This window comes from Varanus komodoensis, unplaced genomic scaffold (genome assembly GCF_004798865.1).
Source record: "Varanus komodoensis strain SLA01 unplaced genomic scaffold, ASM479886v1 scaffold1, whole genome shotgun sequence".
NCBI lineage: Eukaryota > Metazoa > Chordata > Lepidosauria > Squamata > Varanidae > Varanus > Varanus komodoensis.
This window is the reverse complement of record NW_025335268.1, coordinates 100,661,390-100,675,617: the sequence shown is the minus strand read 5'-3', so window position 1 is coordinate 100,675,617 and position 14,228 is coordinate 100,661,390. Positions and strand designations below refer to the sequence as shown.

The following is a 14,228-nucleotide window of genomic DNA, read 5'->3' as shown; positions in this document are numbered from 1 at the left end:
GGGTGTGTGTGATGGACTGGGGAGGGAGAGGTATGTGCCAGCCTCCTTCCCTTCTCTTCCCTAGAGTTTTATATGGATAGCCAAAAAATACCCAGCATGATGTGAGGCAGCTGTGGAGGGACAAAAGGTACATAGGCCTCCAAGTTCAGAAACTTATGTGCATCTACAGCATGGGGCACAGATGGGTGTCCTTGGTCCTTCAGTTTTGTTTTTAGGGTGTTAAAGTGTTGATAGCTATTTACACCACTGCTGGCTTTTACTCTGGTTTTTACTATTCTGTTTTAAACTCTTCAAGCATTTATTTTTCATTGTGTTTTGCTTTGGTATTGTCTTCAGTGAACTGCCTGGAGAACTTTGGCTGTTGTGCAGTATAGAGATATAGCAAATGAATATATCGATAAATGAGAGGCAGATTGTTTCCTTGCTTTCACCTTAGCACTATGTAAATCACAAGGCAAGTAGCCCTTTTGGTGCCAACCCTTTTGCTAACTGGTGAAGCGGCAGCTCTTAGTTTGAATCTGTGTTATGTGTTTTGTGTCTTCATGCCAGAATTTGAGCAATCTCAGTTCCATGCAGTGATTGTTTTATTCAAATATGTTCTCAGCTCTACCTGTGGTAATTCCCAAAGCTCATGAGGAGGAGGACGAACTTGAGCAAGCAAAACTTGTATGGAATAGAACACTTTTAACATTTATTGGAGCCAAAATATATCTTCTAATCACCTTCATTAAGGTATCAAAATTGTGACTGTTACATTTCTAGTTACTGCTTGCTGCTAACTATTGATTAACTTGCCTCAAATGTCACTAGGCTCAGACTTTGAAAGGAGTTTTGGGAACGTGGAATATTAGTCCTAAAGGAAAGTTCACATGAATCAAAAGTAGGATTTTCACTTCTGTATCACCAAAAGAGGGGAAAAGTGGGCACTAATTCACATGACATTTGCACATGCTAATTCCGATATTTAGATGCCAATTTGACTATGCAATTCCTTCCTTCGCTCTCCCACTGGCCACAAAGGGGGACTTTTAAAGGTCCTGCTAGGGTTTTTTAGGGTTATTTTAAATGGTTTTGTGCAGAAGTAGTTGTTATTCTCAGAAAGTCTCTCTCTCTCTCTCTCTCTCTCTCTCTCTCTCTCTCTCTCTCTCTCTGTGTGTGCGTGTGTGTGTGTGTGTGTGTGTGTGTGTGTGTGTGTGTGTCTGTACAGAGAGGGAGAGGGAAAGGGTCATTGCCAGCCCTGGACATGTTTGAGTTCACTATTTCCCATTTCATTTCATTTCATTTCATTTCATTTTCCTGTTTGCCTCCATGTGCATCTGTATCTTCTTCTGTTTCACATGACTATCCCTTTGAACATCATACTAAAAATACAAGACATCGACTAGCATATCTGTTTTTTGGCACTTTCTATAATATGTGAAGCTGCTGTTGGCCAACTAGGTCTGCTATAAATTTACTCCACTGTCATATTATTGCCCAGCTGAACTGAAATAAAGTTCATGAACAAAGTGCATTATGCAAACTAGGATGGTTTAGTCAAACTTTTATCTTAAAAGGAAGAATTGATTTAAGTTGAATTATAGCAAACCAGAGGAGAAATCTTCAGCATGAGTTGTTGTGTGAATTTTTATGTGTGTGAACTGGAAATTCATCAAAGATTTATTAATAAAGATTTATTATGAGTGTTGTTGATGTATTCCCAAATGGATGCTCTGCCATTACATTTTCTATTTATCATTTTTATTTGCTACAGTGCAAACAGCTGCACGGGTGCTACATCTTTCTTTTCATCCTGAAACAGTAAATTGTACTAATCCCAATGTAAGTTTTAAAAAATCTGATATAGTTGCTGTTTTAAAGTATGCTTGCTTTAAGACTGATCACTATAAAGTGCCATCCTATACACATCTGTTCAGATGTATAGTTCTATTAAGTCCAATGGGTGTGAATAGGATTGCAGCTATAATGCATATTTTAATGAACTTGCTTATCCTATAGAGGTTTGGCAGTCTTGATGCCCAATGCCCTTTGTATTTTGTACAATAGGAGTGATTGAAGCTCTCTTCAGACATTAGCAGGAAAGGGTTGATATGAGGGGTAAGTAGGGCTCTGTTAAACAGACCCATCTACCATCATCATGCAGATTATATAGCTCTTCTTCCAATGACTGAACACACAATGCACCTACCTGTTGTCTTGTGCATATAGTTGTACATGTGAGGAACACTATGTGAAGTAGAAACCCCGTACTATTAAGTTTCCCACTCCTGTGGAGTTCTCTGTGTATACAACTGTATATGAGAAGATCCCTTCTCTGCACATGCCCATGGCATATGTGTGGTTGTTTGGGCAGGTGTTTTATAATGTGTATGACAACAGTGGGCAGACAACTGAGACCCAGTGTGGTGTAGTGGTTAAGAGCATGGGACTGAGACCCAGAGGATCTGGGTTCTAGTCCAGGCTCAGCCATGGAGCCAACTGGGTGACTTTGGGCCAGTCACAGACTCTCAGCCCAACCTACCTCACAGGGTTGTTGTTGTGGGAATAAGATGGAGGAGATGTAAGCTACCTTGAGCCCTTTGTAGGAAAAAGGCAGAATATAAAGCAATAAATAAATAAATAAATAAATAAAACTTGGTGGTCACTCTCCACATGATCACAGAATCATAGAGTAGTAGAATTGGAAATGTCCAATAAGGCCATTGGGTCCAATCCCCTGCTCAGTTCACTACTCCATCTCTCAGGGATGTCTGTCTAGCTGCCTCTGAGGTGGGAGAGTCCATTGTCATGCTGCTCTAGCAGTCAGGAATATTGTCCTGATGTGCAGCTGAAATCTTGCTTCTTGTAACTTTTTTCCTTTATTCTGTGTCCTATACTCTTGGATGACTGTTCAGACACCCTGGCTCTTCTCTGTGTGGCACTGTTCAAGCACTATCACATTGCCCCTCAGTTTTCTCTTCTTGAACATGCCTACATCTTACAGTCTCTTTTTATTTGATTTTGATTCCAGTTCCCGAACATCTTTGTTAGCCTTCTGTAAATGTTTTCCAGTTTCTTTGCAACTTTCTTAAATTGTGATGTCTAGAACTGGATGCAGTACTAAAAATGAGACCCAAACAGTGCTGAGTAGAGGGAAACTAGTACTTCCCATGAGTAGGAAGTAATACTTCTGTTGATACAGTCCCTATTACCATTGATAAGCACTCTGAATCTCATTCTGTAGCCATCTCTGGATCCATCTTATCAAGCTGACTCTGAATTTTGTTCCATCTGCCAGTGTATTATCTATCCACCCAATTTTGTGGTATCTGCAAATCTGATAAGCATTCCATGTACCTCCTCATCCAAATTATTAATAAAAATGTTGAAGAGCACTGGGTCCGGGACTTAACTCTGTGTTATCCCACTCATTGCTTTAGCCCATTTTGGGAAGGTACTGTTGATAGGCTCCTTTGTGTCCAATTCTGTAGCCAACTACAAATGGAGCAGTTGCTCCATGTAGCAGTTTAGTTAGTTTGCCAATTAGGATATTATGGGCATTTTGCCAATATCTTCACTGAAACCAAGATATATTATGTCCACAGCATTCCCACAATTAACTGGGATTTTAAAAAATAGATCAAATTAGTCTTCTTAACTAATCCATGTTGGCTTCTAGCAATCACTGCATTGTTTTCAAGGAGTCTGAAAACTGAATGCTTTATAATTGGTTTCTGATTTTTTTCCCGGTGATTGATATCAGTCTGACTGGTCTGTAGTTCCCAGGTTCTTCCTTTTTTCTCTTTTTGAAGACAGGTACTACATTAGCCAAGCGCATGGTCAGAAACAAGCCAAAGGTCAAGAACCAGGAGGGCCAACAGTGGTGCAGGTACCTTGGACAGGATAGCAGGGTGGGAGACATGGCATGGTGGGAGACACAACATGGCAGGAACCAGTTGCAGCAAGGGTCAGGGAAGATGCAGGAGCTGAAGCACTGCTTGTAGGAAGCCCTGCATTACTGAGACAACATGGTGAGGCAGGATACACAGGCAAGAGGCAGGCGCAACACCAAGGCAACATGGAAAGGCAGGAACCATTTGACAGGATGCAGACATAGCAGCAAGCAGGCACACCAGTGCTGCTGAGGGAACACAGCAAGGTAGGATGCAGACCTGTCCTGTTAAAAGCAGTTCTGGAGGGAGTAGCTTGCTCTCATATAGCTCTTCCCCAGGATCCCAGCTGGCGCTCATTAGTAGAGTGAGAGGTTCAGCAGGCCTTGGAACCAATCCTATAAATACAGTGGTAATTGTTCTGGTTCTGGTCATCAGAGCAGCCCAGATCCTGACACCAACCCATCATAAATAACATTTCTTGGGAAACTTGAGTGTTTTCCTCGAAGAAACAACTTCGAGCAGTCTTGTAACATACAGTCGGTCCTGAGCACAGAACAAAACCAGCCTTGGTCACTCTAATGGCTGATCTTGATAAAGAGGCAGGACGTTGGAGGTACTACATTCCAGTAGTTTCAATCCTACCTGTGTGGATGAATACAGGAAGCAACACTGGGTGACTAATCCTCAGACCTTTGGTCTATGGGGTTCCACAGGGTACCATCTTTTCCTAGGTTGTTCAACACCTATATGAAGTCATTGGGAGGAGTCATTAGGGAATTTGGAGCCTGTCGCCATCAGCGTGCTGATAACACAGCTGTTTCTCCCTGTGACATCTGAAGCAAGTAGAACTAAACAAGACCTAGTTCAGTTCCTAGACTCAGTGCTAGGCTGGATGAAGGCCAATAAACTGAACCTGAATCCTAGCAAGATAGAAAGGCTGTGAGTGAATGGTTCCCAAGTCCTGGAGGCTGGCTCATTGCCTGTTATGGATAAGTTGTGCACACTTCCAATGAACAGGTTTGAAGTCTGGGGACAGGTCTACATCCATTCTTGTCACTGTAGTCCTAAGTTACCATGGCAGTTCGGAAAGCCTTTTACCACTTTGACTGGTTCACAAGCTATGGCCTTTGAGAACTTGATGACAGTAGTACACTTGGCTGCTTGTAGCCTCAAGGATAGATTACTGCAATGCTCTTTATGTGAAGTTACTCTTGAGTCTGATCTGGAAACTGGAGTTACTACATGAAGCAACAGCTTTGCTGTTGCTAGGAGTACCCAGTTCCTTTGTTACAGGACAATTACAGGGCACAGTTCCTTTGCTGAAGGAATGGCACTGCCTGCTTATTTGCTATTGGAACAGCTTTAATGTTTTGCTGCCACTGTATAAAGCCCTAAAGACCTTGGCCCAGGATATGTAAGGCAGTGGCTTCAACCTGCCTGTTCATTGAGGTCATCTGATGAAATCCCTTTGGTGGTCCTGGATGGCTTTATGGCCCAACTGCAGTCTACCCAGAGAGGCGTTTTTATTGGGATGGTTCCATCTCTGAGGGGCTCCCTGATGAGGAAGACACCAACATCATGTTGCTTCTGGCACCTTCTGTTATTGCAGGAAGCCTTCTTTGGTTGACCAGTCAGTGTGTCTTTTGACGCTATATTATGGTTTGTTGTTTTATTTTATAAAATCATTTTCTTGCATTTTAAATTGTTGTGCACCACCACTCTGAAGGATTTTCCTTCAGAGGATTATGTAAATGTCCATTATCATCTTGATAATGGATTATCTCCAGTAACTGAGGCAGCATGATGGAGTAAGAGCAGCTGGGGAGCACAAGAAAGAGTCTGCTCTTGCTGTCAGGTCCTACATACAGTCTACTCAGAGGTATCTAGTGGATCCCTGCAAACAGAATGTTGGTGTGTGCCTGATCCAGCTAATATGTACTAAATTTTGCCCCATTATTTTTATGATCTAAGCAGAATAAAAATGGTACTCAGAGTTAATAGCTCATATGCTTCATATGTATTGACAGAAATTCCAGCAACAAGTTTGGTTTAACTATCTAAAAAATATAGCAGAATAGATAAAATGTACAAAGCCCGAAGTCTTTTTTATTATTTATTATTCCTCCTGAATGAGGATGAATTTATTGTTCAGAAAGGAAAGGAAAGTAAAAAGGTTCATTAAGATGTTAGAATGACATCTATAGAGACCAGATTGTATTTAAAGTTGTTTGGCTTTTAAGTACTCCCAATAGCAAACTGAAAAGAATTTGACAAAATCCTGCAGAGAAAATGTATCCCAAAGCTTGGAAGGTTTTAATCATACAAGCACCCCACTGAGCAACAATTTATCAAGGATCTGTAATATGGAAGTACTCATAAAAAGCATGTGGTTATTTTTCCTCTCTCCATGTGCATATGAATAGAAGAAAAGTTTGTCTACACATAGACAATTTTTTAAAGTACTGGAAATCATTTGGGATTGGCTTCTGTTCCTGTGGTGCAAAATACAGACAAATTATGCCTTTATTTATGCATACATACTTAGCCATGTGCTATGTAGCACTCTGTGGGATTCCTGCAACACCTTCCTTTTTTGCCTATATGAATATGTTAACAAAATTATCAAAGCCCTTTGAAAGATGAACTTTCTGTTCTGGGGATATTTCTGGAACCCCAGCAGCTCAGATGAACCATCTTCGACTAGTTCGTCTGCTACATTCTCTCTTGGATGATGAAAACTTGGCCGCAATGGTACTTGTAGTCTCAAGACTAGATTGTTGCAAAGCGCTCTGGCTGGTGCTGCCCTTCAGGCTGGACCAGAAACTGGAGCTAGTGCAGGATGCAACAGCTTGACTGTTGTTAGGTGCTTCCTCTTTCATTGTGCAACTCCTTTGCTTAGCAAGGGGCACTGGCTGCCTCTTCATCATCAAGGCTTGTTTAGGCTTTTGGTACTACAGTATGAAACTCTGAAAAGCCTGATTTTTGAGAGATAGTTCTCTCCTTTACCAACTTGCCTGGTTACTGATGTCCTCAGATGGGATGCTTTGAGTAGTTCTGCATGGATTTATGGTCCAAGAGGAGTTCACCTGGAGAAAAGCCTTCTGCATGGTACTATCCTTTCTAGGGAACCCTGCCACGATCTGCTTGGACACTATGCTCAACTTTTAGCCTTTCCCTGAGTGATGAGAAGCAGTGAGGTGACCCTCCCCATCTATGCAACACCCTCCTCACTGTGGCCTGGCTGGTGCCAAATTTGTCACCTTTTCAGTGCCAGGTTAAGACACTCCTTTAAAGATTTACTTGGCCACCCATTTCAGGTGTTTTGCAGAGTAATTTTTGCTATTGTCTGTTTTAGGTGGGTTTTTTTTCCCCTGATTTTTATGACATTTTATTGCATTTTTATTTCTGTTTTAACTGACTGTTATAAATAACCTGGAGAGCTTCAGCTGAGGGCAGTTCAGAAATAAATAAATTAATAAGAACATCCTGCTTTGAAAATTAGGCAGGAAACATTTTGTTTTTCCCGACATGTCTTTATTTCAGAAAGTTGACTGATCAGCCAAACTTGACTGATTTTTTTATTTATTTTATCTATTTTAATCTTTTTATTATTCACTGCTCCAGAATGTATTTGAATGTGGAACAGTATATAAATGTTATAAATTAATATCCAGAGTTTTGCTATCTTCTACAATTATCTGTTTTTTTTAAAGTCACACATTTGTTCTGTGCTATTTAATAAAAATGTAGATTTTCATGTTATAAAAAAGCAAGCTAAACAAAATGTTTAACCTCCTGCACCAACCAAATCCAAGAGGTACAGGTATTTCCAGGATTCAGAGAGCCATTCAGAACCTGCCTGCCAAGAGTCTGTCCAATTAGAAGAAAAGCGTTGGTTAGTCTAGGTCAGCACGACCCCCCTAGTTGAATTCAGTGGGACTCAAACTCCAAAAAGCAAAGTACTCGAACTCTTTGTCTTGATACATGAACCTAATCATTTTGTTTTCTCCCACATCCATTTTTTAATCTCAAATCATTTATATTTACTGGTGTATGAAGAAATTTGAAAATTTCCAAGAGACTTCATCAAAACAGAAGCTAAACAAATTCTCACACATCCAAATGTAGAAACTGCTAGGACTTAAGTGACTTTTTTCTCCCACTGGTAGCCTTGCACTGAGACAAGTAGAATGATCTTGCCCCCACTTTTTTTCCTGGCTGTTGGTGCTGCTTTGGCTGTGATTATCTTGTTGTAATGGTGGGATTTTTTTTTTATCCTCGTATTCCTTTTTATATTGTTCTCCAGTCTGAATCACTCCTTTTTGGAGGGGAAAAATGAGATACACAAATACAAGAAAATAAATCATGCATAAAAGTGAAAGGCCTTTGAACACTGAGGTTCCATTAATCTAATATGGCTAATATGCATCAATAAAAACCTCTTTTCCATTAATTGTCCAATTTCTTTTAAAGCCAGTCACCATTACCATGTCTTGGAGCAGTAAATTACATAAATTAACTATCTGTGGTGTGAAGTACTGCCTTTTGTCTGATCAGAATTTTATGTCCTTCTTGTCTAATTGGCTAAAAGTATTGTATGACATTCTTACAAATGTAAATGATGTAGAGGACATCTAGGAAATAACATAGCTTCTTGCATCAGAGTAAATAGGGACACTGTTAATTGGTATATAATGTGGGGGGAAAAGCTTACTTTTAAGAGGGATAATGGCTGCTAGCATAGATTGTGTTCCTGTTTTACTTTTAACTGTTTTCCCAGCTGCCATGTTTTGAATACAGTTTTCCAGGATGTTTGTAACAGTTTTCCCAAACCTGGTACCTTCTGGATGTGACTGGTGTTGTTGGAGAAATCCACAACAGATTCAACTGACTTTGGAGTTCTACCCTGAATTCTACAGTGGTATGACTTTTCCTGAGTTGTAAGGATTTGGTGAATTTATGAACCATTTTCTCTCCATAATCTCACACACATTTACTCTTATAAAATATAAAATGTAATTTGAAGATTGAATTAAAATGTTCATTTTCCCCATAGATTAAAGTGTGGGTATGAACGCTTTTTGGGCTATGCGTATTTTTAGAAGTATGTATTTGCACAAAATTTGATCCTGTTAATGAGCAGACAATTGCCACCCAATAGCCAAAGCTCTCTGTGTGGCTCAAAACAACTTTTCAAAAATAAAAAAGCAATAAGAGAGAATTAAAAAATAATGTAAATTCCAATATGCACATTTCATAGAATTCCAACATACAAAATGTAAAAGCATTTTAAACATCTAAAATAATCCCTGTCATTCTGTATTTAATAAATAGCCAGAATAGCCCAACCTATGCTATTAGATACCATGAAATTCTGGGAATTCAGGACAGTTTTAATTGTATGTATTTATTTCATTTTTTCTACTGCCCAATAGCAAGGGGCTCTCTGGGTGGTTAGCAAAAGTGAAAAATCAAAAGCATTTAACAAGGAAAGCAGTGGTAACATATAAATAATAAAACAATAGCAATTGCAATCAAATCAGCATAGAAAGTCACCAAGCAATATAGAATAAAATACAGAATTAAAACTAATATTAAAAAGTGAACTATTAAAACACTGGGAGAATAGGAAGGTTTTCATTTGGTGCCAAAAAGAATAAACAGTAGGCACCAGGCACACCTCTTTGGTGATCTTGTTCCATACTCAGGGTGCCACAACCAAAAAGGCACTTCTCCTGGTAGCCACCCTCTTTAATTTCCGGGGGTGGGGGTTGGTTGGGGGTGCTTCTGTAGAAGAATCACAGAGGATAAACTTAGGGACCAGGTAGGTACATAAGAGATATGATGCTCCTTCAGATGACCTGGCATAAGCTGTTTAGGGCTTTCATGTTAATACTCGCACTTTGCATTGGGCCCAGACGTCACCTGAGAGTTTTAACCTGATGACAAAAAGTTGACAACATTGGCATCAGGCAGGTCTCACTGAGAAGAATTTGGGGAGCCAACACTGAGAAGGTCCTTCTCCTTGTTGCCTCTTCCTGTGCCTCAGTTTCAGTTGGCAGGAAGAGGAAGACCCCAGATGCACATTGTAGACACCAATCTGGGTTGACTGAAGCTGAGAAGTGCTGAAAGAGTGGTTCTTATTAGATGCTTTTACTTACTGTTATCCTGGGACAAAAACTGTATGACATGAAGAGCAGGAAGGTGCAGCCCGTGGTTTAGATCTGGACATTCTGGTCTGGTACAAACCAAAGTGATATGTGAATATAGTCACGGAAATTCAACCCACTAACAGTGATGCATCCAAGGTTAGATCTCAGAGCCACTCCAGAAGGACCCCAAATTACCACCTGAGATGAGCAGGCAATGGAGCCCATTGCAAACTAAGTGATCCTTCTTATTTGCAAACACATATGTTTGTAAGTATGCTACATATACGCCAGACTAATATATTTGGCAGTTAAATATGCCAGACAAATATGTTTGTAAATATGCCAGACACCTACATGGTTACGTGTACTCATTTCATTATTTTATTATTAATAGGTTTTTTTAATAGTATTTCCTACAACAAAATGGGCAAGTAAATGTGCTCAGTTGTAAGAGCAGGGAAGAAAAGAGACTTGCTTCCTTAAATACTATGATGTAATTTTCACATGTGTGAAATCGCACATGTTCCAAGTACTTTTTTATTACTTTTTACTCAGGGTTGGGTCGGCAGATTATTTTTCTGTCTCATATAAAGCAGGGATGGAGAACATGTGTCTCTCGAGAGCTGGTGCAGCTCCCACCAAGCCTAGCCAGCAGGGCCAATGGTGAAGGTAAAAAGAGTTGCAATCTGACATCTGAGATGTTATTGACCCCATTCTACATTATCAGTAACACAGAATCATGTGTAATGAAGAGACAGAGGAAGGGAGGAAGAGAACGGTGTGTTTCACAACCGAAATAATACATAAGGCCATCTATCTTCCCAGCCCTATTATTTATTTGTTTGTTTGTTGTTTGTTTGTTTATTTAGAGTTTTTGTATGCCATCCCATTAAGTCTGGGTTCCAAAATTAGCTAGTTACACTATTACTCCCATCTATTTAATATAAAGTAGCACTTGCCTTTCGATCCTAGCCAGACTTATTTGGAAGTTTCAGCTAAAATTAGTGGTCCTTATTTACATGCCAGATGGAGTGATATTATTATTGAAAACAAGGGTTCTAACCTGGCTGGAACCTTTGATGAATGTATCTGTTTTGCATCTGTTCATCTTTTGTAAGTGTACCTTGTTGTAGTACAAACTGATTCAGCAAGTGGCTGGATGGAAAAGCTGTCATACCTCTGCTGGTTCTGATTCACTTAATTATTTAACCACTCTAGTCCCTAAGAAATGTGTTGCATCTATATGCACACAAATGTATTTGCAAAACTATCTACTATGTTCAGTGAATGTCAATTTTTTCCTTTAATGCTGTTACATTTCAGCTTCTCTCTCTTTCTCCCTTTCTTTCTCTCAGAAATAAGCATCGTTAAGGCTATGTTCCAGACAATAAATGACTCCATTTTTCCCAGTGGATTTTTTGAAACATAAATACAAAAACATTATTTACCATTGAAGATGTTTATCAGTCACTATTGGGGTTTTAGTTGGGTAGATTTCAACAACTTCTTTTAGATCAATCTATAATAATAAAAATAATAATCTAATAATACCAAACAGTATAAACTTTGGGGATATAATAACCACATGTAACCTGCTTACAGGCAAATATCTCTAATCTAACTAAAATATGGTACCACCTGATCCTGTGATTTATGGCAGAGGAGAATGGATTGGGGAAGGGAGGGAAATCTCAGAACTTCATTTCTGTTGAAACATTCTCCCTGTGAAAATGTTTCCAGAACATAGTCACATAGCCCATAATGCTATTTACTCTTTTCCTATTAACAACAGTCTGAAAAGAGAACACAAAAAAACTTATTGTTAGCATCCGGAAAAAACTTGGAGTTTGGGGAATAATATGACTGAATGTGTGGGTGTCTAAAGCAACTAAGGCCTCCATCCAATATGGCTGCCCATAACCTGCTTAACTTGGAGGATTACAGGCATCCAGTGCAGGGTGGCCATCTAAGTTTATGCCCATAAGGAAAGGCTAAGGTGTGTCTGTGAGTCTTCACATCCATCAGATCTACCTCTCCCCTCCCTCCCCCCCTCCCTCACTTGCCTCTGAAGTACCTCTTTACACCAGCTCCAAAGTCCAATTTTTGACATGTGATAGGAGTTGTGAGTTCAGAGGGAGAGCACTCCAAATGCAGAATCCTGGTTGTGAATGCAGAGTGCATTTCTGAGGTGGAAGCAGGGGTTCCCGAGTTTCCTATGGTCATTGAGACACTGTCTAATGGTCACAGCAATGCACTGTAAATCTGCAGGCCTCAACACAGTTGCTAGGGGCATCTACCCATCAAGCAGAGATGAGCTGTCCCAGCCCTGAGGTGGAGGCTAGCAGCCCCCACATCCCATTCTACCATGATCTTACTTTTCTTGACACTAATGATTCATGATAAATGTACAGAGAGATAAGATTACATTTTTAAAGCATGCGTGTATGTAGATGGAATTAAAACGTATTTGTGCATGGGCATGGAATACATGACAGCTCATTGCAGAATTTGGGCCATTGTTTTTATATTGTCTTTTGATGAATTAAAATAGAATTTGTAATTCTATTTTATTTGATTGTTTTTATACTTTGTTGAAAGCTGCCCTGAGAACTTCACCTACAGGTGGTATAGAAAACCTTTTTATTTTCCCAGTGTTTTAAGATCTGATTGTTTTATTGTTGGCTGGAAATTTTATTAGGATGCTGTGTTTTATTTTATTTTATACTGTCCTGAGACCATGGTATGTGATAGTCTAGAAACGTTTTAAATAAATAATAGAAATGAGAAGATGAAGATGAAGAAGAAGTGCTACTGAACTCAGCTGGCAATCCATTTGCACATACATGCATAGGATTGCTCAGTAAGTTATCAAACAGCACGTGTGAAATTTGTTTGCAAGATACTTTAGTTATTTATTTATTACTCTAAAGTGGATCTGATTGTTTAACAGTTTCCAAGTATGTTACCTTTTCGGAGTCTATAGAACCAATAGAATCCTAAAGTGATGTAAAAATTGAAAGAAAGAGAAGAATTATGGTTGATCGGAGGAAATATTTTTACTTGAGTTGAAAAGCTGCCAGCTAATTTAGATTCTATGGCTTCATATATTGCACACTGTGTTCTTCCTAAGGAACCAGTACATTTGTGCCTTGTACTTTCCAACGCCATTGTATCTTTACATCTCCAGTTAATTAATAAAACTGCACTTGATAGTATCTGCCAACACTTTCATCCTATTAATAGCACAGTCTCTTCTCATCAGATATTGATTACATCCTGTGGGCCTGGGTTTTGTTTTCTCTTGTCTGGCACTCCTGCATTAAATTTGGCTTTTATATCTTCCAAACCTTTCATATTTAATTGCTGTGCTATGCAATGCATCTTTTAAAAAAATGAATGGATTGAAGTTCCCTGGATCCTTCCATCTCCTGCTTTTTACACTTACAAAGCACAATCAATATGTCTAGGGTTGTATATTATATGAGTGTTCGCTCTACATATTTCTAGGATATGATGCCACTGACAGTTCTTGGATTACATGTAGAATAGAGGAGTTGTTGCTTAAGTTTAAAACAATGGAGAAAAACCTAAAGCAGATCCATCCTCTAGGAAAGCCATATCAGTAAAGCAAATAGGGAAAAGTAAAAGGGAACTTCAGATTGTTTTGATTTATTTGGGGTGGTGGAAGTGGTGGTTGTTGTTATATACCATGAAGTCATCTCAGACATATGTCCTATGTAGAAAAGCCACTCAAAATGTCCTATCCATGTCAGTTCCTGTACATTCAAGGCTGTGTCTTCCTTTCTGGAGTCAATCCATATTATATTTGATCCTCTTTTTCTTCTTCTGCCTTCAACTTTCCATAGCATGAATATCTTCTTAGTTTTGCCTTGTCATGACATGTCCAAAGTATTTGATCTGGATGCACTTGTTTATTTTTTTCAGTCAGCCCAGGTTACCAAGCTCTTCTCCAGTATCATGTTTCAAATACATCAATTTCCTTCCCGTCTGCTTTCTTCACTGTCCAGCTTTCATATACATATGTAGTGATTCATAATACAATAATGTAGCCTTGGTCTTGGCCTTGGTCTCCAGTGAAACATCCTTAACATCCATCCTTCATTGCTGCCCTTCCAAGTCTCGCTCTCCTTTGAATGTCTTGGCTACAGTCTGCATTTTAATTGCTGACGGAGCCAAGTTACAT

The 14,228-nt window shown here is 39.4% G+C and overlaps 1 protein-coding gene across 2 annotated transcripts in view; it reads left to right on the top strand.

The window, feature by feature from the left end:
* Positions 1–14,228, top strand: part of LOC123027417 (VPS10 domain-containing receptor SorCS1-like) — a 435,900-nt gene that overhangs the window by 217,779 nt on the left and 203,893 nt on the right. The window lies entirely within an intron of this gene.